This window comes from Ipomoea nil, unplaced genomic scaffold (assembly GCF_001879475.1).
Source record: "Ipomoea nil cultivar Tokyo-kokei standard unplaced genomic scaffold, Asagao_1.1 scaffold2845, whole genome shotgun sequence".
NCBI lineage: Eukaryota > Viridiplantae > Streptophyta > Magnoliopsida > Solanales > Convolvulaceae > Ipomoea > Ipomoea nil.
The window spans coordinates 1,527,783-1,553,945 of NW_017619273.1; the positions used below are offsets into that span (position 1 = coordinate 1,527,783).

General features: G+C 48.3%; 1 long non-coding RNA gene across 1 annotated transcript in view; it reads right to left on the reverse strand.

Annotated features, from left to right (window-relative positions):
- Positions 1 to 410: 410 nt before the first annotated feature.
- LOC109160038 overlaps positions 411 to 26,163 on the reverse strand; it is a 66,968-nt gene continuing 41,215 nt past the window's right edge. Inside the window, exons 2-3 of the long non-coding RNA XR_002050675.1 lie at positions 7,576 to 7,579; positions 411 to 449 (exon numbers count right to left, since the gene is read on the reverse strand). This is a non-coding gene — a long non-coding RNA (uncharacterized LOC109160038). The remainder of the gene's footprint in view (positions 450 to 7,575; positions 7,580 to 26,163) is intronic.

Here is a 26,163-nt window from a genome sequence, read left to right on the forward strand (position 1 = left end):
TCCAAAACAAGTAGTTCGTGGCTGTTATCTTGATAGACATATAATGGTGTGCCTATTGTAGGACGGTAGGAGTTCGGCGCTCGGAAGGTGCAGCCACCTGAGCCGCTCCATTTGAGGAGTCACTGGGCAGGGTGGTGGTGGGATTAGTTTCATTTTGATTGGCCATAGGTGAACCTGGTCGTCTGATACCAAATGATGACAAATATAATAGAGAAGGAATTAATTCATCGACTGAGAACAAACAATTACATGCTTATATACAAGAATCTACCACCTAAATAGGTGGAGCAGCTTAGGTAGACTAAAGACTCTAACAAAAATATAATAACAACCACTAATAATATAACTGGTCTAATAGTTAAATCAATTAATATCATCCAAACCAACAAATGAACTATCTTCCGTGTTAGCTCTTATATCATTCTGTTCTTCAGCTTGTATTTCTTCAACTACATTGTTGGTTTTAGGGTTTTTGGGCCCAGGGAGGTCCATCACAACCTTAGTTGGTGGATTCACCTTTCAACAATAGAAGTGAAATAATAGCTCTGTAAGTGTGTGTGTGTATTCTTAGCCTGATCTTGTCGTCCCCTTTACATTCTTGAGGAGCCCCCTTTTATAGTGGGTCTCCTTGGAATCATTCAAAAAGTATACATTTAAGGCCATAAATCGGCCTATTAATTCTAGAGGCCATTGGACTGCCGTTATTGGGCCTCCCAACGGCTTGCAGACCGGGCCCCTTAAATGTCCTCTTAAATGCTTTAACGGCTATCTCCGTGTTGCTTGCCCACTCGCGCCGACCCCCCACTTGCGCCGACTTCTTGGTTTTAGCCCTTATCCCTATTGGGCTTTTCCTCTTCTGGACTTGGCCTTTTCTCCTCTTGGACCTCTCTTCTTCTTAGGCTTCTCTTCTTTTTCTTGGGCCTCGAGCCCACAGGGTTCACACCCCATCAACTAGTCCCTCACTTTCTAGTATTGAGCCCTTTTTCACAGCTCGAATATTGGAAAGTATCCGCCTTGTTATTGCAGATCACTCCCCAATCTTCTCTCTTTAATGGTCAGATTGTGGGCAGATCCTTTGTGATCTTTTTTATTCTACCTGCCCGATCCGCTTTTACTCCTCCCTTGCTTCTCAAACCTATAAATGGTGTCTTTGTCTTTGTTTCTCCTCATCTTCCATGTTAACATGGGTCGTCCCCCGATTAAAGGAAAGAAAATTGTTTTCAGGTCGCCATCCCATTCTCTTCCGGCCAAGCGGTCGAGGTCTGAAAAAGGGAAAAGGAAGGCTCATAAGCCTGCTTCTCGCAAGCACTCCATGGGCTCCACTTCTTCGGGTTCCCGGATGACGACCGAGGCTCCTTGTGACACCCCAAAATCCAAATCCAATTAAGGGATTAATTGAGTAATTAATCCTATTTCAATTTGTAATTTAATTCCTTAAATTCCTGAAATTTAATAGTTGGGGACTAATAATTGACTAGTCAACCCCAAAGTCAAAGTTGTACATTGAGCTTTGTAAGGACTTCCCTTGTTCCTTACACTTCCTTATGTTATTAAGGGTATTCTTGACCTTTCACTTGTTGTTGGTAATGTAACCTAACCTAGTAAGACCACTTTCATTCTCTCCTTACACTTTTCTAAAAATCTAGCTCCACCCTCTCTCTAAAAGGTGAGTAGCTTTTCTTCCAAGCCAAGTTGGAACCTTGCCAAAACTTCAAGAGTTTCTTCCAAGATTCAACCTTTCTTATATTTGGGCATCTAGGAGGGTAAGATCTAAGTTCATCTTGTGTTTTTGGTTTTATCTAAGGTGTCTTTTCTTAAAGATAGGATCTTTATAATCTGTGGTGTGTTCTTGAAGTGGGTTTGGAAGGTGAGCCTAGTGAGGAGCTTGTTGAGGTGTAAAGTGAAGTCTTTAGTTTACAAGAGGTAACCCATGCTCTACAAAACCTATTTTGCTTACCTATATGTGAATATTTCTTGGATTCTACATGTGTTTTGCTATGAAATGTGAGTGTTGATGCATGATCTTGTGATTGTGAAAATGCATATCTAGAGCTTGTGTTTAGGGTTCTTTTATGCCATTGCTTGGCATTTCCTTTGATTCAAGTCATTTTGTTGTATTTGGTGAGATTTGGCATGTTTTGGACTTGAATTTGAGTTGGAGATGAAAAATCCGCGAAGTGTGGTTTTGTGGTGTAGGTTGTACCCGCGGGCGGAACGGCGGGTAGGAGGCCCACCCGCCGCCCACCCGCGGGGTACATGTGGTGTAGGAGCCTGTACCCGCGGGCAGGACCACGGGTAGGGGCCTACCCGTGGGCCCACCCGCGGGTACACAATGTTGGATGTTGGGGAATTTGTTCCCCGTGATTCTTTTGACTCGGTATTTGGTCTTTTGACTTCCCGATGTTCTTTTGTGGAACTATTTGAGTGTCTTCTTGATGTTTCGTATGTCTAGAACTATATGGTAGGATTCCATGTAGGTTTTGGTGTCGTGAATCGTGCTAAGTGTTCAACATTGTGTTTTGTTGAACCGTGATGAGTCTTGTGTGTTCTTCGGAACTATCTTTGGTTTACCCGTTTGATAAGCATGCTAGTTCGGTGTTTAAATGCTAGCGTGTGTGTTGTTTGTACCTTCCCATTGGTTGATGATAACTTGTGTTATTCATCGTTATTGTTGTTGGGCTGTGACCCGTTCCTTGATTGAGTATGGTTTCATATCTTCGTTGTAATCCGTTGATTGATTCCTGTTGAGGTGTGATGTGTGTGTGGTTTTACCTGGATTGCACGATTAGTGGAATGGGACACTAGTCACCAAGGTATTGCAGCGGTCGTCGTGGTGGCCGTGACATGATTATGGAGTTGTGGCCTTTGTGTAAGGTTCACGTGATTCTTGGGTGGCATGTGTTGCCGTGTGTGTGTACGGTATCCTCGTGTACTATGAAATCGGTGGTTTTGTTGGAGGGACTGTTGGAGGGGGAACGACGGTTCCCAGAGGAATAAGGTTGGACTTGGTGTACAGGGGTCCTGGAGGTAAAGGTTGGAACGATATAAGGTTGGGGGTAGCCATAAGGTTGGAACCGGGCATAAGGTAGGCATATCAACTCGTGATGAGTGATGTCACGAGGGCTTGTGTAGCCGTGGTTGTGTGTTCTCTTCTTGTGACGTGTGTAGTCACAAAGACATGTGTTGCCAACGGTCTTGTCGTTATCCTTTGTGTTGTGGTTAACCTTTGTGGTTTGGGATGTGTTCCCGTATCCTTGTTGAGAGTGTTGAGTCTTGTGTTGACTATTGATCTTGGTTTTTGACTTATATACTTTTGTATTCCGTTTCGAAAATGGCTTTACAACTTATATCTTATCTATGTATGATATTTCACATGTATTGGTGGGTTACCAGCATTATTCGCTGACCGGGCGTCGTCCCATGTTTTATTGTGTAATTTCAGGTGATGTCTAGGCGAGTACGCAGTCTAGTGCCTGTTAGCATAGCTTCTCCCGTTTGTTTTATGGCCTGTGTGCCGCTCTAGTTGTAGACTTTTGAGATTTTGGATAGTTGTAAACAATGCAGATATTGCCGCAGCGTTCATCCTTGTTGGTGAACGTGGCATAACACCCTATGACTTGGATTTATGTTTATCCAGTTATCTTTTAGTCTTCCGCTGTGTTTGTTGTTTAGTTGTGTTATCTGCATGTTTAAGGCTTTTAATTAGCCTGTTTTTAGGGGGTGTAACACTCCTCCTCCGGCCGCTGACCCTTCTCCTCCCCAGACTACGGCTCGTGTAACAGCCGAGGATGGGACCTTTGTAGAGGTGGCCGTCCCGGAACAGCTAGCTTTCCAAATGACCTTTACCATCCCGCTGCATGATCCTGAAGGACCGACTTCTGACGTGATGTCGGATGCTGACTATGCACGCTACCTGGAGCTGTATCCAGATGATGAGGCTGTAACACCCCAGATTTTCAAGACTTTTAAAACTTATATAATAAAGATAGGATCCCATTAAATCCCAAAATACGATACAAAGAGTACGGGGTGCTATGCCACACCCGAGCTAGCGAACTCGGGTGCACAGGCTAAATTCTAAAACCTCAATCAGTATCAATACCAAATCATGGCACGCAGGCCGAAAGGGAAAACTATCTAAGCTACGCCCCAAGCTTCTAGCGCGCTCCAGTGGTCTACTCGTCTGTGCCTGAAAGCCAAATATATCTGTTCAGCGAGAGATGCTGGTAACCCACTCCAACGCGTTGAAATACAATACATATATATATATATATATATATATATATATATATAGGGACGCACTCAGGTGCGAATAAGTGCCCAGGAAGGAAATGCCAACGAATCAGCGCGCGACACGTGTCCAGATCTAATAACTTAAAAAAAACGCGGTGGCATTTTCGTAAATAATTGAACATCGAAGTGCAAGTAAAATCTCTTATAAGTGCACCTATTTTCACCTATAAGTGCATGTAATTTTGCCTTGTTAGCATTCACTTTCCGCAACCATTCATGCACCTGGGTGTGCTTATAACTATGTGTGCAACTATTTATAACTATAGGTGCAACTACTTATAACTATAGGTGCAACTACTTTCACCTATAAGTGCATGTAATTTTTCCTTGTTAACATTCATTGATCTGAATTCAGCGGGTAGTAATACTCCTGAAAACCACTCGCAAACATTCATACACCTAGATGCAACTACTTATACCTATGTGTGCAACTACTTAGAACTATAGGTGCAACTACTTAGAACTATAAGTGCAACTAAGTATTGACGCTCAGTGTAAATTTTTACTTGCACCTATAATACATTTTACTTGCACTTGTAATACATTTTACTTGCACTTCGATGTTCAATTATTTACGAAAATGCCACCGCGTTTTTTAAAAAAATCAGTGTTTCTCATCCATTAGATCTGGACACGTGGACGAACAGAATCCATTCCTATTTCGCGCCTGGGCGAGCCGTTTGCACCCGAGTGCAAGTATATGTATATATATATATATATATATATATATATATATATATATATATATATATATATATATATATATTGGTAGGGAATATCCCGACCGACATAGCTTCACCACGACCGAGATGCCTTTGTCCTTTTCTCTTTGTCTTTGCAGGTAGCAGGTCGGGCTCCTTGTGAAGAACCCGGTCGGGGTCCGACCGGGAGTTGCCCGAACGATGATGTCAACCACCGAGCGGTAGCCCTTTGGCGAGAGAGCTGACGAAGGACACGTGGCGGCTCTCTACATCGACAGGCAGGGCACCCGGGAGGATGACACGTGGTGGCTACGTGGAGGACATGCCGAACGGCTGGAATCCTGTCCCCGGCATAGCGGCTATAAATACCCACAGTAGCTACACTGGGGGGGACTTTTGGACGATCGATAGGTTGTTGTTAGAGAATCCCGACCGCAGTCAGTCGGTACTCAGAGCAACCAAGTAGATTGTACTTAGGGCCTCTACCGTGATCAATAAAGACATTTATTTACTTTCCTTGGTCTCGGGTTATTGCCTATTGCTTACGTATAATTAGCAGTATCATTTTGGCGCCGTCTGTGGGGACCCGTTCAAGAAACCAACGTCTTGACGAGCACCCGGTCTCTATATCAACATGTATCCGTGGGCTCACAACAACTTTGCCGACGACCAGGCGGATGCGGCGAGCTCCTCCGACCACTATGCTACCCAACAGCAGGGTTAGACGATGGACCTCAACCTCAACCTCTCACCACCGCATCCATCAAATGCATACCCGGCCGCCCAGCAGCCGGTGAATTACATACAACCGGGATACCCAACACCCGGTCTGCCATACCAGCAGCAGCCGATGATGTATCCCGCCCCGTATCCGTACCCGGTCCCACCTCCGCCGTATGGGTATTGGCCAGGCCAACCGATGTGCTATACTCCCCCGGTTGGTTATCCACCATATACGCCTGCTTACACAGCTCCAGCCGCCGCCCCTCCAGTACAACCGACCGCACAGGTAGAGCCGCAACGTCAGTCCGCATCCCGGGCTCGACGCTCGGCTCATTCGCGGTTGGGGTCGGGGGGTTCTGATGCGATGGAGGCACCAGCTCAGGCCGTCCAAGCGGAGGACCCTGAAGAAGTTGCCCGAGCGGTAGCTTTTGATCGTCTTCGACCGGAAATGCGCCAGCGTTTGGGACCACAAGACCCGAACCGCGGGCAAGGAGACGTACAGATGCAGGAGGCTAGTCAGGAGGCTTCATCTGGGTATAGCGGGTCGAGATCTCACCGACGGCGACGCGCTCGGGATACAGCCCAAGCCGCTCAAGCCGCCGAGCTCAACGAAACCCGAGGATTGCTCTATAACCTCCAGGCGGAAGTTGCGCAGCTCAGGAATGCGTACCCTGCAACACCCCCGGTCAACCAATCGACCCTACACCAGACGCCTTTCACAGCAGCGGTAATGGCCCAGCCTTACCCGCTTGACTTAAAGGTCTCCGGAGAGAAGAGTTATGACGGACGGGCAGACCCTGAGGCCCACGTGAATGATTTTTTTAGCAACATGATGCTGAAGGGCGTTTCGGACGCCGTGATGTGCAGGGCCTTTTATTCGACCCTCACCGGTCGGGCTGCAGAGTGGTTCCGTACCCTGCAACCGGGGTCGATCGATAAATTTGAGACCCTGGCGATCAAATTTGTAAGGAAGTTCATTACTTCCAAAGCGATGAGAAAGTCCTACATGTATCTTGAGAAAGCCAAGCAGCTAGAAGGGGAAAGCTTGACCGATTTCCTCGTCAAATGGAAAGCAGCGGTCGGGGAGGTCGAGCCCATGGATGATGCGACCGCCACCCATATGCTTCACATATCCCTCCGGGCGGGACATTTGTATCAAGACTTCATCCTACACCCCCCGACCAGTTATGAGGAGGCCCTTCGGAGGGTCACAGACTATGCCAACGTCGGCGAGGCGAACGCCGTAAAGCGCTTGCAGGAGGTCGGCTCTTCGTCCCGTAAACCGGCCTGCCGGGCGGAACATCGGTCGGGAGATGACAATCCCCGATCCCGCACCAGGCCTGGCGAGTTTACGGCCTTGAACCGATCCGCAGCGGAGGCCATGCAATACGCCCAGTCCTGCAATCTCATCAAACTCCCCCATCTCGATCGAGACGGCCCTGACAAGAGTAAGCACTGTGCTTACCATCGATGCGCTGGGCACGACACCGAGGAGTGTACCCACTTACGCCAATTGTTGGAAGATCTGCTCAGCCTGGGAAAATTGGACAAGTGTGTGGGGAAGAGAGAGGACAACAAGAAGAATATCGATCGGAGGGATCACAGGCGTTCTCATCACCGCTCCGATCGGTCAGGTCAGGACCGAAGAGACGATCGAAGGGACGATCGTCATAATGACCGACGGGACCCTGACCCTCCGTCTGGTAGCCGCCCGTCCGGAAAGCCTACCATCCACGTCATTTTTGGTGGACTGGAAGATGCTTCCCGACCGCGGACTAATTGCCCGGTCGCTATAGTGGACTCCCGGGGGACCGGGAAGAGGCAGAAGATGGAACCCATGACCTTCACCCTCGAGGACCAACCTACCAGCAGCGACCACGGCATGGAGGCGCTCGTGGTTACGATTGACGTTAGGGGGACGGACGTCCAAAGGGTTATGGTGGATACGGGCAGCAGCGTGAACGTCCTTTACTTGGACGTCTTCGAAAAGCTTGGCCTCGACAGGAAGGAGCTGACTCCGGTCGGTGTACCACTGTCAGGATTTACCGGGGCTCTCATTTACCCCGAGGGAAAGATAACGCTTCCGGTAGAGATCGGCACCCCTCCAAAGTCGATCAAAACGGAGCTGGAATTTGTTGTGGTCAACCTCCATTGCGTCCACAACATTATCTTGGGCCGACCCGCCATTATGAAGGTCGGTGGGATAATCTCTATGCCCCACCTGTGCATGAAATTCCCCACCCCTAATGGGGTCGGCGTGGTCCGTGGCGATGTCCAATCCGCCCGGAAGTGTTACACCCGAGCGGTCAATAGACGTGACTCCGGTCCATCTTCCCGGGTGAACACCATAGCCAAAGAGGAGGCTAAGGAACGGAAGGAGCAGCCTGAGCCTTCCGAAGAAATAGAAGAAGTTCCCCTATCCGAGGACCGCCCGGATAGGAGGATCAAGATTGGCCGAGCCCTCACCCCCGAGCTTCGAGCGGAAGTTTTGGCCATACTCCGGGAGTATGCTGATATCTTTGCGTGGGGGCCTGAAGACATGCCCGGGATCGATCGATCGGTCATCTGTCACAAGTTAGCCGTCGATCCCGCAGCCAAGCCGGTCGTGCAGAAAACCCGACACCTTTCCTCCGATCGCCGCGAATTTGTCAGGGAGGAAGTTAAAAAGATGGCGGCGATTGAGCACATCCGTCCGGTGGTCTATCCCCAGTGGGTGGCAAATATCGTTCTTGTTCCTAAGCCCCCAGCATGGAGGATGTGCATCGATTTCACGGACCTCAACAAGGCCTGTCCGCTCGACCCGTATCCTCTGCCGAGCATTCACCAGATGGTCGACGAGACGGCCGGGGCCGAATTAATGAGCTTCATGGATGCCTTCAAGGGGTACCATCAGATCATGATGCACCATGAAGACGAGAGCAAGACAGCCTTCGTGACCCCGGATGGGCTGTATTGTTACCGAGTGATGCCGTTCGGCCTCCGGAACGCAGGAGCGACCTACCAGAGGATGGTCAACATGCTCTTTGCCGATCTACTAGGCCGAACGATGGAAGCTTACATCGATGACATGCTGGTCAAGAGTCGGGACCGATCCGACCACACTCGGGACCTCCGGGAGTGCTTCCAGATCATGAGCAAGTACCAGTTGCGGCTAAACCCGACCAAATGCACATTCGCGGTTCAGACCGGCAAGTTCCTCGGCTATATGATGACCAAGAGAGGAATTGAGCCTAACCCGGCCAAAGTAAAAGCGATTCTGGACATGCAACCACCTTCCACCGTTCGGGAAGTCCAGCAATTGACCGGTCGGTTGGCAGCCCTCAGCCGGTTCCTCTCCAAGCTAGCCGAGCGCGCTTTACCTTTTTTCAAGGTATTGCGGAAGGTCAATGGATTCGTCTGGGACGAAGAGTGCCGAGCAGCTTTTGATGAGCTGAAGGAATATCTCATGTCACCGATCGTGCTCTCAAAGCCTGAGCTCGGAGAAGAGCTAGACGTATACCTCGCCGTGTCCGATCGCGCAGTAAGCGCAGTGTTGTGCCGAACCGATCCGGAAGGGGTCCAGCGACCGGTGTACTATGTAAGCCATGCGCTACATGGTCCCGAGCTCCGGTACTCCCGGCTAGAGAAGGTCGTCTACGCCTTATACATTGCCACGAAGAAGTTGGCTCCCTACTTCCAAGGTCGAGCAATTCGCGTGTTGACCGATCAGCCGATCGGGCCAGTCCTCCGAACTGCTTCATCATCAGGTCGCCTAGTCAAGTGGGCGTTAATGTTGACCCAGTACGCGATCGAATACCGACCGAGACCGGCTATTAAAGGTCAAGCTCTTGCTGATTTCTTGGTCGAGTGCACCGCCCGGGATACCCGACCTCCCGAGGTTGCGGATCCCGAGGCCGTGTGGTGGTCGTTGGCTACTGATGGATCAAGTAGCAAGAAGGGAGCAGGAGGATGAGTGGTGGTCACGAGCTCGGAAGGATTCAAAGTCTATTTTGCTCTAATGTACCAGTTCCACCCGACCAATAACGAAGCCGAATACGAAGCATTTGTTAATGGCCTACAGTGCGCTCGGGACTTAGGGGCTGAGTACATCCGAGCTCAGACAGATTCCGCGCTCGTGATCGGGCAAGTTCTCAGGGATTATGAAGTCAATGGAGAACGTCTGCAGCTTTACCGAGACCTTGCCATGGAGAAGCTTGCTCAGTTCCGGGGGTATACCGTCCGACACATACCCCGATTGGATAATGCCGACGCAGATATTTTATCTAAATTGGCTCAAGATGCCCCGGAACACATGTCGAAGATAGCTCGGATCTTGGTGATCCCGAGACACAGTATTCATCGTCTACCGGTCAATCCTATCCAACCGGTAGAAGACAATTGGATCACCGATCTGAAGGAGTACCTCGAGCATGGTCGCCTCCCAGACGACCCACAGCGTGCTCGGAAGGCCAAGCTTAGAGCCCCAAGGTTCCAAGTTTTGGACGGTCGTCTCTACAGGCGATCGTATGGAGGCCCTCTGATGCGTTGCTTGACCGCATTTGAGGCCGATATAGTCATGAAGGAACTGCACTCGGGAATTTGCTCTTCACATCAAGGAGGCCGATCCCTGGCCCGTCGTATCATGCTGATCGGGTACTATTGGCCGTCCCTCCAGCTGGACTGTGAAAAGTTAGCTCGGGAATGTGAGACGTGCCAACTGTTCGCCCGGATGCCTGGACGACCGGCAACCTTCTATCAGCCAGTCACGACCGCAATTCCTTTCGCTAGGTGGGGGGTAGACATATTGGGCCCCTTCCCTCAACTTTCCGGTTGGAGAAAATTTGTGATCGTCGCCATCGATTACTTCTCCAAGTGGATAGAAGCCGAGCCTTTAGCCACGATCACCTCTCAGCAATGTGCTCGTTTCCTTTGGCGAAATGTGATTTCCCGCTTTGGTGTGCCCGTGCATCTCATCAGCGACAACGGCCGCCAATTCGTAAGCCAGTATTTCCAGAACTTTTTGGCCACGATCGGGACAACTCACGTCCGGTCGTCGGTGGCTTACCCGCAAGGAAACGGTCAAGTGGAGAACGCGAACCGGACGATTTTGGAAGGTCTGAAAAAGAAGTTACACTCGGCCGGTCGTAGTTGGGCCGATGAGTTGCCATATGTCTTATGGACTTATCGGACGACCCCGAGGGAAGCTACTTTGGAGACCCCTTTCGCCCTGGTTTATGGAGCTGAAGCCCGACTCCCGATCGAGGCTTGGATCCCGACCGATCGAGAAAGAACCTACAATGCCGAGGAGAATGAACATGCTATGGCAGTGGATCTCGATGGGGTCGAAGAAAAAAGAGAGCTAGCCGCTCGGCGTATAGCCGAGTACCAGAAGCGTGTGAAGAGTTCGAAGGACGTTCGGGTCAACCCTCGTTATTTTCAAGTAGGGGATTACGTTCTACGTCGGAGGGAAGCCAGTCAACCGTTAGAGGGCGGAAAGCTGGCTCAAAATTGGGAAGGGCCGTATATCATCAGCGCCGTCATACGGCCGGGAACATACCGACTGGAGACAACAACTGGTCGGGTAATCGAGGGAACTTGGAATTCCGAGCACCTCGTTATGTTTAGGCATTAAGCCTATTTTTTGTAACTTTTGACGAAGTGGGGCTTGACCTGCGAGTAGGTCCCGGTCGTCGGTCGTAATTAAACTATCATTGTAAATACTTGTTTAACCGCCTACGAGCGGGAAGGTTTTAATGTATATACGATCGGTGATTGCTCGACCGCTTGCATGCGGCGGCCCGGTCGGTTATTTTCTTTACCTTCAATGTACGCAGATCAATTTATCTTCAAGCTACACCGACCGGGCGAATCTATCGACCGGTCAGATGCGCTCCACATCGGCGGACATTCGAGTCACGCCACCGGTCGGGGAAGCCAGGAGCACACAGCATAATTCCCCGATCTGATCACTTCTTGTCCACTATTGCACTCACTCGTGCCATGAGAGCACAATAGTGTGGGGGCTGGGATGAAGGAAGTGTTTACAGGCCCGTCGTTCGGAAGTATCCCGACCGTAGAGGCTTACTTATTTTCTTTTTGACAAGGCCTGGACACCGGGTAAACCCGATCAGGATGGCCAAAAGGAAGTGTTTACAGGCCCGTCGTTCGGAAGTATCCCGACCGTAGAGGCTTACTTATTTTCTTTTTGACAAGGCCTGGAGACCGGGTAAACCCGATCAGGATTGCCAGTTTGACGTTGAAATCCCGCTGCAGGACCGGGCCAAAAGGCCATGAGGTCAAGCAACTATGATCAGTATGCGGCTACGATCAGTGTGTGCAATTTAGAAGCAAAGGTGTAAAAACACGAAACGAACGATGCAACAGCAAAAAGGGAAATTTATTAATCACGAAGAGAGTGCCCGGTACAAATTCGGGACCGGGCTCCCGATCAGCGTTTCTACAAAAAAGAAGAAGCCTATTCTACTTCTTCAATTCCCGAGCTCCGATAGCTGCCTCCTTCCCGCTCGAAGTGGCCGCCGATGATGCCCCAGGCTCGGCCGCCTTTTCCTTGGGAGCGAAGGGGGAGGGGCCTGGGTCGCCTTTTCCTTGCGTTGCCCGGACTTGAACGCCCATCGGCCGAAGGAAACGATCAGGTCCTCTCCGACCTTAGTTCCCCGGGCCGCCGTGAGAAACGCCGAGCCCGACTCGCTGTCCTTGAAGACAGTCTGCACCGACTCGCTGTCCTTGAAGACAGTCTGCACCGACTCGCTCGGATTATCGAGCCGGGCCTTCAGCTCTCTCGCTTCCCCGATCGCCCGTTGGGCGACTTTCTCTGCGAGGGCCCGGTCTTCCTCGCTCTTTTTCAGGCCCTTCTGGGCCTTCTCCAGCTCGGCCTGGAGGTCCTTCACCTCCTGAAGACGCCGAGCAGCCATCTTCTTATGTCGGTCGGCTTCCTCGGCCAGCATTGCCCGGCCTTGGAGAAGTTGAGCGGCTCAGGAGATCTGCAATGGAAGGATGTCAGTCAGTTCGTTTAAAAGCACTTGGAGAATGTTTTAGAAAGGAAAAGTGCTTACCTCGGCCAGGTCGTTCGCGGCGGCGTTTTATGCCGCCCACCTCGGACACGCCTCGGTCGGGGACCTTCTCCTTGCCCTGGGCGACTTCCACCCGGGTGATCAGGACGTCGGAGGGCTCAACGATAAAGCCCTCGCCCGTCGTCATGGTCGAGGTACTTAGTGGTCGGGCCGAGGGAATCTCCTTTTCCCCGGCGGGCTTCGCCTTCGCCTTCTTCTTGCCGCCAAGGGAGATCTTGGCGGGCGGGGGAAGGGGGCATCTTCGTCACCAAACTCCGCCATAGTTGCAAACAAAGAAATCAAGTTAGTGTGATCGAGGCATAAAGTTAGGTCGGGAGGATTAGCTCGAGTCAAGACCTTTCTTCGTTCGCCTCGACGGTTTGGCGACCGTCACGCCCATCGGCACGGGCAGATATTTCTCCCGTAGTTCGTATATAGGGGGCGGGAGCTTAGCCGCCTCAAGACTCTCGGCCGTTCGGAAGATTGTATACTCGTGCAGCTCGCTCGAGATCCGACTGACTGTCTCCCTGAGCGCTTGCGTATCGTCCGGCACCACTTGTTTCCGAAAGTGGGTGCTCCAAGCGCGGTCAACCGGGAGAATCCAGGGGTCGTATTTGATGGAGAAAATCCTATTCTTCCACCCCTTGTTGTTCCCGGGCAGGCCTCTGATTGCGCACATGTCGGCTCGGGACTGTAACATCAAGAACCCGCCCCCGTAGCTGCCCGGGAGAACTTTGACCTGGTAGATGTAGTTGAACAACTCCATCGTACAGGCGGCCTCATGCCGAGCGCATATCTGCGGAAAGCAGGCAATGATCCGGTGCGCGTTGGGGCAAATCTGGGCCGGGACGACCCGGTAGTAGGCCAGGAAGGCGTTCAGGAGGGGGGTGAAGGGAATGGCGATCGGAGCCATCAGGGAGTCGTAATGCATCCCGATCCATTTGCCCCGATGCCGATCGATGACATTCCCTAACTTCCGGCTCGTGTCGAATTCCACCCGACCTCCGAGCCTTTCAGCAATCCTAGCCGCTTCGCCTTTGGTCAATCGGCTCATTTGTTGTTCGACATTCTCGCTGTTCAAGAATTCGAACTCCGTTGCGGCTGGTGCGCTTGGCCCAGCTGTGTCTTCCTCGGCCGGCTCGGGAGTATTTACCCGGTCACCTCCTCGAGGAGCAGTTTCCGGGTGGTCCCCAACCACCCGGATAGGCGTTTCCCTAACGTCTCCGAGCGGGGAGCCCTGTCTGCCTGATGAGGCTCCTTCTTCCTCTTCGCCGGAACTCCCCGATCCGCTTGAGCTGGAGCTCGATGACCCAGAGGAGCTTGACGCGTTGTCTTGTTCGGAAGCCCGCTCGGGGGCTGGCGCCGGTCGGTGGGTGACCTCGGGAGAGTAGGACATGATGTCCACCTCCTCGTCGCTGAGGTACTCGACCCCCTCGTCATAATCTGCGATCGAGGCGTTCTGGCTGTCAGAATCCGTCATTTCGATCTACCTAAAGGTCGGTCGGGGTTAGTAAGGGACTTGAGATGTCCGGGACAGTTAGTTGACCTATCAGTTCTACTTATAAATGAAAGCGCAAAGTAAAGGGAGGGGTTGAGAACTTACCGAATGGAGGAACATTGCGGTTGAAAGCTTGAAGGTTTCCTTGCTCGACTGCCTTGTTAAGGTGCTCTGCTCGGGACTCTCTGAGGGTACCGACTGCTTCAGTGGATTGAGGAAAGTTCAAATGGAGGCCTCAAGGGCCTATTTATAGGGGAGCATTTAGGCGGGAAACCAATCCACTTGCGTGACACGACCCGCACTGACTCCGAGGCCGGCAGTGGCCGACACGTGGTGAGGGAAGGAATGACAGCTGGCCGGTCGGTTTAGTGGCCGACGGTTGGGCTTCTTCATCCCGTCCCGTTTTTTCCCGGACGATTAAAAAGGCCCAGGCTGGGGGGCTCTTGGTAGGGAATATCCCGACCGACATAGCTTCACCACGACCGAGATGCCTTTGTCCTTTTCTCTTTGTCTTTGCAGGTAGCAGGTCGGGCTCCTTGTGAAGAACCCGGTCGGGGTCCGACCGGGAGTTGCCCGAACGATGATGTCAACCACCGAGCGGTAGCCCTTTGGCGAGAGAGCTGACGAAGGACACGTGGCGGCTCTCTACATCGACAGGCAGGGCACCCAGGAGGATGACACGTGGTGGCTACGTGGAGGACATGCCGAACGGCTGGAATCCTGTCCCCGGCATAGCGGCTATAAATACCCACAGTAGCTACACTGGGGGGACTTTTGGACGATCGATAGGTTGTTGTTAGAGAATCCCGACCGCAGTCAGTCGGTACTCAGAGCAACCAAGTAGATTGTACTTAGGGCCTCTACCGTGATCAATAAAGACATTTATTTACTTTCCTTGGTCTCGGGTTATTGCCTATTGCTTACGTATAATTAGCAGTATCATATATATATATATATATATATATATATATATATATATATATATATATATATATATATATATATATATATATATATATATATATATATATATATATATATATATATATATATATATATATATATATATATATATATATATATATATATATATATATATATATATATATATATATATATACATAGATATACGAAAAGTCATTTTGAAGCATGAAGATATATCCTAAGAGACTCTAGCTTTCAAATCAGGGGACCGACTCGACAAATAGGGGTACACACAAACTACAGTCATAACCAGCATATACAATTCTCACATAGGAAACAGTCATAGATAAGCACAACCAATAATCACAATTAAGCATTTCTAGCAAGAGCCTTATAACAGTCACCACATCAATCCTTCTTATCTCATCATATAGCACACTTTGTTGGCGCCACAGGACCAATCGCATGCCCATACATGAGGGTCAGCGCATATAGCTCTGACACGGCCCCGCAGCACCCTGCCCTGTCTCACACTACGGAGGGGTCGATCGCAACCGACCGATGAGCCGCAGCTCTATATAATATTTATATACCTGACCGGTCTTTACCAGCCTGGTTAACAGTTGGGATGGTTCTCAACCCATTCAACTGCCCGTATAGTGGACCTTTGTCCTATATAATATTTATATACCTGACCGGTCTCTACCAGCATGGTTAACAGTTGGGATGGTTCTCAACCCATTCAACTCCCCGTATAGTGGACCTTAGTCCTATATAATATTTATATACCTGACCGGTCTCTACCAGCTTGGTTAACAGCCGGTATGGTTCTCAGCCCACCCGACTGCCCGTATAGCCCGATTGATCTCAACCAACTCGGGGTGACATGCACACATAACACATAGCAAGCACATGCAACCCACATTAACACATTGGGAAGGGGGAGAAAACGTATAACAAAACCTATGCGTGATCCTTCACATTCTAAGAATAGTCCAAAGGGGTTCATACTTCTTTCACCTAGGTCAACGGGATACCAATTCAACTAGCATGCAATATATAAGACTCATACGTCCTACGAACGGTACCCGAAAATCAAACTAGACATAGGCACGATAGACGAAGTCCGTTGGGAAACCACGGGGATCGGGGGAACATCAAACGAGGATGCCAAAATCCCCAATTGGGGTGCAAACCAGCGGGTAGCCGGTGGGTGAGGGTTCACCCGCCGGCGGCAGCTATTCCGGGCAGCGGGTGCCCGGCGGGCAGCTGCCTGCCCGCCGGCGTTGCCCAAGAAGGTCGCGGTTAGGTGGCGGGTCCCCTACCCCCACCTACCCCCACTGACTCTTTATCCTCAAAAACGCCCCGGGAACCTTTGTGGAACCCGAAACCATGCTTAGACCCTTTCAAACGCAATTGATAACACACGTAGACAATTAACGGATCAAAATCAGGAAACAAACGACACATAACCTATCATGCTTTTCTAAACATAATAAACACCCAATCATGCGAATTCCCACCCAATATACCCAGAATAATTCCATACGATACAACCTAGGGTTCTAATCATTTTTAAATCAACAAGGACGCGATTCATCTTCTAATCTCAAGATTCGGTAAGAATATCACATAAACATCAAGAACATCCTACAATCATCAAGAACATCATATAATCATCAAGAACACCATAATTATCAAGAACCTTTCATCATCAAGATCACCCATGGAAATCATCCCACCAATCATCAATAATAATATCACAAATCATCAATACACAATAATATGGGGAAATCCTAAGAGGGGAATCATAACTAAGAAAATAGGTTTTGTTGAGACATGGGTTACCTCTTAGCCTTAATTAATTCCTTGGCTATGAAGGGTCTTTCTTTAAGCTTTCTTGCTTTCTTGATTTCTTCTAAGGGAATTCTTGGAGCTCTTTGGGTGGTGAGACGTTATTGTGGTAGGGGGGTTCTAGGTGCCTCTTAAGTCCCCTATTTATATATTTAGGAGTCCTAGTTAGGAACTAATATTATAGGCTTGCTAATTCTATTTCTTTTGGGACTAAGGATTGGGTTTAGGGATAAGGGCCCGTGGACTATGGTGGGCCTTTCCTAATTAATTATTGTGATTTAATTCTTTCTTTTGGGTAATTGATTAAATGATTTAATTGATTTTAGGGATCGTAACACAGGGTGTTACACTCTCCCCCCCTTACGAGGGGCTTCGTCCCCGAAGCCCGGTGTGTTAATCCATTCTTTCACCCCTAGGCATCCCGCATCTTGGCCTCCCGGTTGGGAATGTGGCCCCACGTTTTGCCTTAGCTGGGGTAGACTGGATTTCTAGTGGTGATGTGATAGAAGGGTTTTGGGTCTACCTTGGTCTCTTGCTCCTGAGCTAGACGCCCCGCGAGTGCCCAAGGTGGCATCGATTGCTGCCACCCTCTGATCTAGTGCGCGTGTCGTACGGATCAAGGATGAGAACCCTTCTTCCATGATTTGGTTTTGCCGGTTGAGCTGTGCAAGTATGTGTTCATTGATTGAGCCCTCGTTTTGCTTCCTTGGGTTTTCTCCTGATCGTGGTTACACCGACGGGTTGGGTTCGTCATCCTCCTCCTGGTCCTCATTTCCCTCCAGGATTCCGCAATCTTGCATTGCCCGTTTGAGCTTTTTGTTGGAGATGTCTAATTGGTCGACCAATTCTCTTCGTTTTTCCTCGGGTTTGAGACAAATTTCCTCGAGGGTGACATACTGTCCTCCCTTGGTGTAGTAGATATCATTGCATCGGAGGTTCTGGGCATTAAAGATCATGCCATTCGAGGTTTTAACCTCAGTGTGGCTTAGGTCCACCCCCTTCTTTTCCATGATCCAACTTAGGATCATCCCGTAGGGTAGGCTAAGCCGGTTACTTGTTTTGCAAAACTCCATGTGTTTTAGCATGAGGGCCGACAGGTTGAACTTGATTTTGTGTTTCAAGAGATAGGCAAAGGTGCACTCCAAACTCCCCACGTCCTTGCTCTTATTGTTTGTGGGCAAGAGGCTATCGGTTACAATCATAACCAATATCTTTTGCTCCGCCGTTAGCCACTTCCTATTCGGTCGTGTGGCCTAGGTGAATCCTTCCTCTCTCCCGAGTAGGTACCCGAGGTAGTCCTTGTACCCCGTACTTTGGGTGTCAATTCTTCCCTTTCGGTCGTAGTTTGACACACCCGTGGTGGTCAATTTCAAGAGCTTGGCCAAACGGCCTTCGGAAAGTATGATTTCCTTGCCTCGGACTTTAGTGGTGATTTCTAGTTTATCACCTCGTTTGATGGCCACCAAGTGTTGATAGAACTCTTTCACCAATTCGGGGTACGTATCCCGCTTGATGGTGATGTACGTATCCAAAAGGCCTTGATGATTAAGCATATCGATCAATTCCGGAGAAAATTGGTCGGGTTCAAGAGCTTTACCTCCGATTACAGTATAACCGGCATTGCTCCATTCCGGGGTACGGGTTTCGAGGGGTTTCTTTGGCATTGTGATGCTTTACGTGATGGTGACGTTTTTCGGTGAGACTGCGGTGGGGGCTCCGGTGCGTTTTTTCGGCGGTTCGTCGACGGTGCGGCTTTGTCGTGAGGGGGGCGGCGGCGGCTGGGCTCCGGTGAAGGGGAGTGGCGGTCCTTGGTGGCGTCGGGCAGTGGTGGCAGCGGGTTGCAGCTGGGCGGCCTCCGGGCGAAGAGGGGGCGGTCGGCTGGGCGGCGGTGCGGCGGTATGGGGTTGGCGGACGGCGCTCGGCCGGCGGCGGCGATCGGCTGGTGGTGGTGTTTGCGTGGCTACCGGAACTTGGTGGGGCGGTGAGGTGAGCGAGAGAGGGAAGGGGAGGAAGTGAGGGAGAAGGAGAAGAAGAAGGGTTTTTGATTTGGGGATTTTGTGGGTTTTAGGGATTTTGTAGGGCTTTAATAAAGGAGTGTTCCCTTGAGGTTTCAAGAAACACCCTTAGCTTAGTGGTCAAGACCTTGTTTTTGTAAGTGAGAGGTCAAGGGTTCAATTCCTATTGGCAACACTAGGCCCTATGATGATGGGGCCTTTGTCTTTTGTCTTCTAGTGGTGAGACTTGGTTAGTTTGTATAGTTCTAGTTTTACCCCCGTAAATAGGACCGAATTTTGAACCGATCTTTTATTTATAATATCTCCGAAGTAATTAAGCTAAATAAGTAGTTCTACCACGAAGGTGATTACAAGAAATTGCCAACCTAACCTAGACAGAATTCGTCTTCTTGGTTTTCTCCCACGGGGTTTGCGTGGTCCACGTCTTCTGAGCTTAGGTTTCCTTCCTCGAGATTGCTCTCGTTCCCGAGGTCGGCTTGAGTGCGGCTCATGACGAATATTTTTCCGGGAGCGTCGTAGTTTCCTCGATGAGCGGTGCCCCCATGTTGTCTCATGGTGGTAGTGCGTGGCCTTCGGGGTTGGGTGCAAAGGAAGGCCTTGTGTCCTTCCTCTCCGCAGTTGAAGCATCCCAAGGGATTGCCCATGCAATCCTTGCCTCTATGGTTCTTGTTGCATTTCGGGCAAGGAAAGCTTCTGGCGCTAGCGTCATTGTTCCCCAGAGGTGGCCTTTGGTTGGTCAGGTTACTTGGTCTTGTGTTGGCGTCGCTCCTTGTCTTCTTTACTGGTGGTGCTCCCCCTCCGGTGTTCCTTTTTCGTATCTGTTCCTGAACCCCGCGCTGGAGTAGTTGGATTCCATAGAGATTGGCGGCACTGGAGTAAGCCTCGTTGAGAGTCCGAGGTCGGCTTACCACTAGTGCTTTTCGGGCTTCGAAGTTGAGGCCCGAGACGAATCTTTCTATTTTGGTTACTTCGGTGGGGACTAGCTCTGGTGCGAAGCGCGCCAGTTCGAGGAATCGCTTGTGGTATTCCATGACGGTGGCTGTCCCTTGTTTCAGATGGAGGAACTCTTCGTACATGGATGCTTTCACGTGTGTTGGGTAGAATCGTTCTCGTAGTCGTGTTTTGAGGTTTTCCCAGTTGAACCCCGGTTCTTGTTGGTAAGCGGGACCCTCGTGGATCCACCAAAGATCGGCCTCGTGTCCGAAGTAGAACGAGGCGATCTCTACGCGATGTTCTTTTGGGCATTCTACTAACCCGAGAATCTTGTCGAGGGTCCGGATCCATTCTTCCAGGATCACGGGGTCCTCTTCTCCTGAGAATGTGGGCGGTCGATGGTTTGAAACTTGTCGGGCGACGTCTGAGTTCGTGTTTGATGGAGGAGGCGGGGGCCTGTTGTTGCGAAGAGCTACGTCGCTTAGTGCCTGGGCGACTTGCGTTAGTTGTTGTAGTGTTTGGGTCAGGGGGTCGTGTGTGGCGGGTTCTGGAGTCCTTGAATACTTTCAAGTTTTATATGCTCTCAAGTGGTGTACAAGCAAGTCTCGAGGGGGCATTTGTAGACACTTAAATTTTGATAAATATTGATTATTTATCAATATTAGTATATTTGAATATATTTGAAATATTTTGGATAATATTGATATTATCTAATTTGTTAATTAGATAATATCAAAAGAGTTTGAGCTTATCAAAATTCTCTATCCTACAGCTATAAATAGGAGCTCTCATTTCTATGTAATCACACACATCCTAGGAAAAGTGATGTAAACATCTAGAAAAATATTATTCAGGATCACAATAAAAATGTGATACTGAAAGTAGAAGTCTCTCCTCCATGATGATCATGCCTATGCCTATTGATCCAAACCTCCATTGAAGATCAAGCCATTTGAACCCGGAGGCCCTTCAAGAAGAACAAGCTATATATACAAGCCCTTCTTTGAAGATCAAGCCACTTGAAACCCGGAGGCCCTTCAATGGTGGAGTGTTCAAGGCACCAATTGAAGAATCAGAGGATATCCAGAGACATGTACCCACACCGCATTGATACTTGATATGTAAACCAGAGCTTTGAATTTCTAAATATATATTCAATTTTCAAAATTGAATTATATTTAGAAATTCAAAATTCTAGAGTTACATTGAATATCAAATGCAGTGTGGGTACATGTCTCTTGATATCCTCTGATTCTTCAATTGGTGCCTTGAACACTCCACCATTGAAGGGCCTCCGGGTTTCAAGTGGCTTGATCTTCAAAGAAGGGCTTGTATATATAGCTTGTTCTTCTTGAAGGGCCTCCGGGTTCAAATGGCTTGATCTTCAATGGAGGTTTGGATCAATAGGCATAGGCATGATCATCATGGAGGAGAGACTTCTACTTTCAGTATCACATTTTTATTGTGATCCTGAATAATATTTTTCTAGATGTTTACATCACTTTTCCTAGGATGTGTGTGATTACATAGAAATGAGAGCTCCTATTTATAGCTGTAGGATAGAGAGTTTTGATAAGTTCAAACTCTTTTGATATTATCTAATTAACAAATTAGATAATATCAATATTATCCAAAATATTTCAAATATATTCAAATATACTAATATTGATAAATAATCAATATTTATCAAAATTTAAGTGTCTACAAATGCCCCCTCGAGACTTGCTTGTACGCCACTTGAGAGCATATAAAACTTGAAAGTATGTAGTGCAAGAAAGTCTCGACACTACAACTTAAAGATATAAGGCCGTTTCAACTCGTGCCAAGGAGCCTTGAAAGATATGAGGCCGTTTTAACTCGTGCCAAGGAGTATCATTTAGCCTCCTCCATTTCAAATTTCATATGGGGTTTGCCCCCATACCGGTTGAAAGTGCCTATGAAGAGATGAGAGGCAGAGCTGTCCCACTGGGCGTGCCAATTTGTAAACAAAGAAAATTGAATTAAAATATAGAAATTCAAAATTCCGAATTACATATCAAGTATCAATGCGGTGTGGGTACATGTCTCTGGATATCCTCTGATTCTTCAATTGATGCCTTGAACACTCCACCATTGAAGGGCCTCCGGATTTCAAGTGGTTTGATCTTCAAAGAAGGGCTTGTATATATAGCGTGTTCTTCTTGAAGGGCCTCCGGGTTTGAATAGCTTGATCTTCAATGGAGGTTAGGATCAATAGGCATAGGCATGATCATTTTGGTGGAGGAACTTCTACTTTCAGTATCACATTTTTATTGTGATCCTGAATAATATTTTTCTAGATGTTTACATCACTTTTCCTAGGATGTGTGTGATTACATAGAAATGAAAGACCCTATTTATAGCGGTAGGATAAAGAGTTTTGATAAGCTCAAACTCTTTTGATATTATCTAATTAAACAAATTAGATAATATCAATATTATCCAAAATATTTTAAATATATTCAAATATACTAATATTGATAAATAATCAATATTTATCAAAATTTAAGTGTCTACAGTAGTGTTTGGGTCAGGGGGTCGTGTGTGGCGGGTTCTGGAGTTCTTGATTGTCTTCTGTTTGGCGCCATGTTGTCGTCTTTCTGGGTCAATGTTTATAGGAATGTTAAGTTAGAGCTTGGAGCTCTTCTTTCGATGCGATAAGCGGGGGAAAAAGTTCTCTTTAGATAGGGGAGGGATAAAATGAGGGGAGGTTATGTGTAGGTTTCACAATCTCACCGCGCGTCCTGGGATTTCCGAACCCTTTGTCCCTAAAGTTCAAGTCTATGTCCTAAGGTCTGTCTTAATTGTCTTATCCTAGGGTCAAACTTAGGCTCTGATACCAACTGTAACACCCCAGATTTTCAAGACTTTTAAAACTTATATAATAAAGATAGGATCCCAATAAATCCCAAAATACGATACAAAGAGTACGGGGTGCTATGCCACACCCGAGCTAGCGAACTCGGGTGCACAGGCTAAATTCTAAAACCTCAATCAGTATCAATACCAAATCATGGCACGCAGGCCGAAAGGGAAAACAATCTAAGCTACGCCCCAAGCTTCTAGCGCGCTCCAGTGGTCTACTCGTCTGTGCCTGAAAGCCAAATATATCTGTTCAGCGAGAGATGCTGGTAACCCACTCCAACGCGTTGAAATCCGATACATACATACATATATATATATATATATATATATATATATATATATATATATATATATATATATATATATATATACACACATAGATATATGAAAAGTCATTTTGAAGCATGAAGATATATCCTAAGAGACTCTAGCTTTCAAATCAGGGGACCGACTCGACAAATAGGGGTACACACAAACTACAGTCATAACCAGCATATACAATTCTCACATAGGAAAAAGTCATAGATAAGCACAACCAATAATCACAATTAAGCATTTCTAGCAAGAACCCTATAACAGTCACCACATCAATCCTTCTTATCTCATCATATAGCACACTTTGTTGGCGCAACAGGACCAATCGCATGCCCATACATGAGGGTCAGCGCATATAGCTCTGACACGGCCCCGCAGCACCCTGCCCTGTCTCACACTACGGAGGGGTCGATCGCAACCGACCGATGAGCCGCAGCTCTATATAATATTTATATACCTGATCGGTCTTTACCAGCCTGGTTAACAGTTGGGATGGTTCTCAACCCATTCAACTGCCCGTATAGTGGACCTTTGTCCTATATAATATTTATATACCTGATCGGTCTCTACCAGCCTGGTTAACAGTTGGGATGGTTCTCAACCCATTCAACTGCCCGTATAGTGGACATTTGTCCTATATAATATTTATATACCTGACCGGTCTCTACCAGCCTGGTTAACAGTTGGGATGGTTCTCAACCCATTCAACTGCTCGTATAGTGGACCTTAGTCCTATATAATATTTATATACCTGACCGGTCTCTACCAGCCTGGTTAACAGCCGGTATGGTTCTCAGCCCACCCGACTGCCCGTATAGCCCGATTGATCTCAACCAACACGGGGTGACATGCACACATAACACATAGCAAGCACATGCAACCCACATTAACACATTGGGAAGGGGGAGAAAACGTATAACAAAACCTATACGTGATCCTTCACATTCTAAGAATAGTCCTAAGGGTTCATACTTCTTTCACCTAGGTCAACGGGATACCAATTCAACTAGCATGCAATATATAAGACTCATACGTCCTACGAACGGTACCCGAAAATCAAACTAGACATAGGCACGATAGACGGAGTCCGTTGGGACACCACGCGGATCGGGGGAACATCAAACGGGGAAGCCAAAATCCCCAATTGGGGTGCAAACCAGCGGGTAGCCGGTGGGTGAGGGTTCACCCGCCGGCGACAGCTATTCCGGGCAGCGGGTGCCCGGCGGGCAGCTGCCCGCCCGCCGGCTGCCCGCTGCCGGCGTTGCCCAAGAAGGCCGCGGGTAGGTGGCGGGTCCCCTACCCCCACCTACCCCCCACTGACTCTTTATCATCAAAAACGCCCCGGGAACCTTTGTGGAACCCGAAACCATGCTTAGACCCTTTCAAACGCAATTGATAACACACGTAGACAATTAACGGATCAAAATCAGGAAACAAACGGCACATAACCTATCATGCTTTTCTAAACATAATAAACACCCAATCATGCGAATTCCCACCCAATATATCCAGAATAATTCCATACGATACAACCTAGGGTTCTAATCATTTTTAAATCAACAAGGACGCGATTCATCTTCTAATCTCAAGATTCGGTAAGAATATCACATAAACATCAAGAACATCCTACAATCATCAAGAACATCATATAATCATCAAGAACACCATAATTATCAAGAACCTTTCATCATCAAGATCACCCATGGAAATCATCCCACCAATCATCAATAATAATATCACAAATCATCAATACACAATAATATGGGGAAATCCTAAGAGGGGAATCATAACTAAGAAAATAGGTTTTGTTGAGACATGGGTTACCTCTTAGCCTTAATTAATTCCTTGGCTATGAAGGGTCTTTCTTTAAGCTTTCTTGCTTTCTTGATTTCTTCTAAGGGAATTCTTGGAGCTCTTTGGGTGGTGAGACGTTATTGTGGTGGGGGGGTTCTAGGTGCCTCTTAAGTCCCCTATTTATATATTTAGGAGTCCTAGTTAGGAACTAATATTATAGGCTTGCTAATTCTATTTCTTTTGGGACTAAGGATTGGGTTTAGGGATAAGGGCCCGTGGACTATGGTGGGCCTTTCCTAATTAATTATTGTGATTTAATTCTTTCTTTTGGGTAATTGATTAAATGATTTAATTGATTTTAGGGATCGTAACACGGGGTGTTACAGAGGCACCAATGTTCCCGCCTCTGATGCCGGCCTTTTGGGACACCGTTTGCCCCTCTCCTGCTGGTTCCGGTTCATCGGACGAGATGGCTTTTCTGGACGAGCCATCTTCACCTGAGAAATGAGTCTCGCCGACTAAGGCTTCTGAGCGACTGAGTGTGGTGATGAGTGAGGACGAGTGAAGGATCGCGGGGGGAATTTACTTAGTACGAATAAAGTTTCCCCCTTTTCTCAATGTACTGGACCCCCCCCCCCCCCCTTCTTTCTTAATAAAATGCATGAACTGTCTTGGCTTTTACGTTTTCCTCTTTCTCTTTCGAGTATACGACTATGCTTGTTGCCTTCCGACTTACGGGTCGGCCCTCGCGCCTCCCGAGGTCTGACACTTGCGATCCTCCCATATCTAGGGGAGATTCGCTTTTAAGGTCATGGCAGGAATCTCGCCCTATCCAAGCGGGATTGATGGGATTTCACACTGACGCAGATTCCTAAGTGATGGCAGTTTTGATTTTCCCCAGCGATTTGCTCCGTAAAACCCGCACGGCCTGATTATAAATAGGGCCTCCTCTTCCTTATCTTTCTCACTTTTCTTCCTTGTACCCTTTGCAGCCGTCTTTCTTTCCTATATCTTTCCTTCGATATGAGCTACAGGGATGGTGAGTGACGTTCCTCCATTCGCCTGAAAGAGCAAGCTCGACTGGAAGAGCTGAGGCAGCGAAGGCTGGCACACGACGGTCACTTAGTGGGAGACTCCGGCTCAGACCCCATCGTGGTTTCTCTGGACGTTCTGGACGTAGT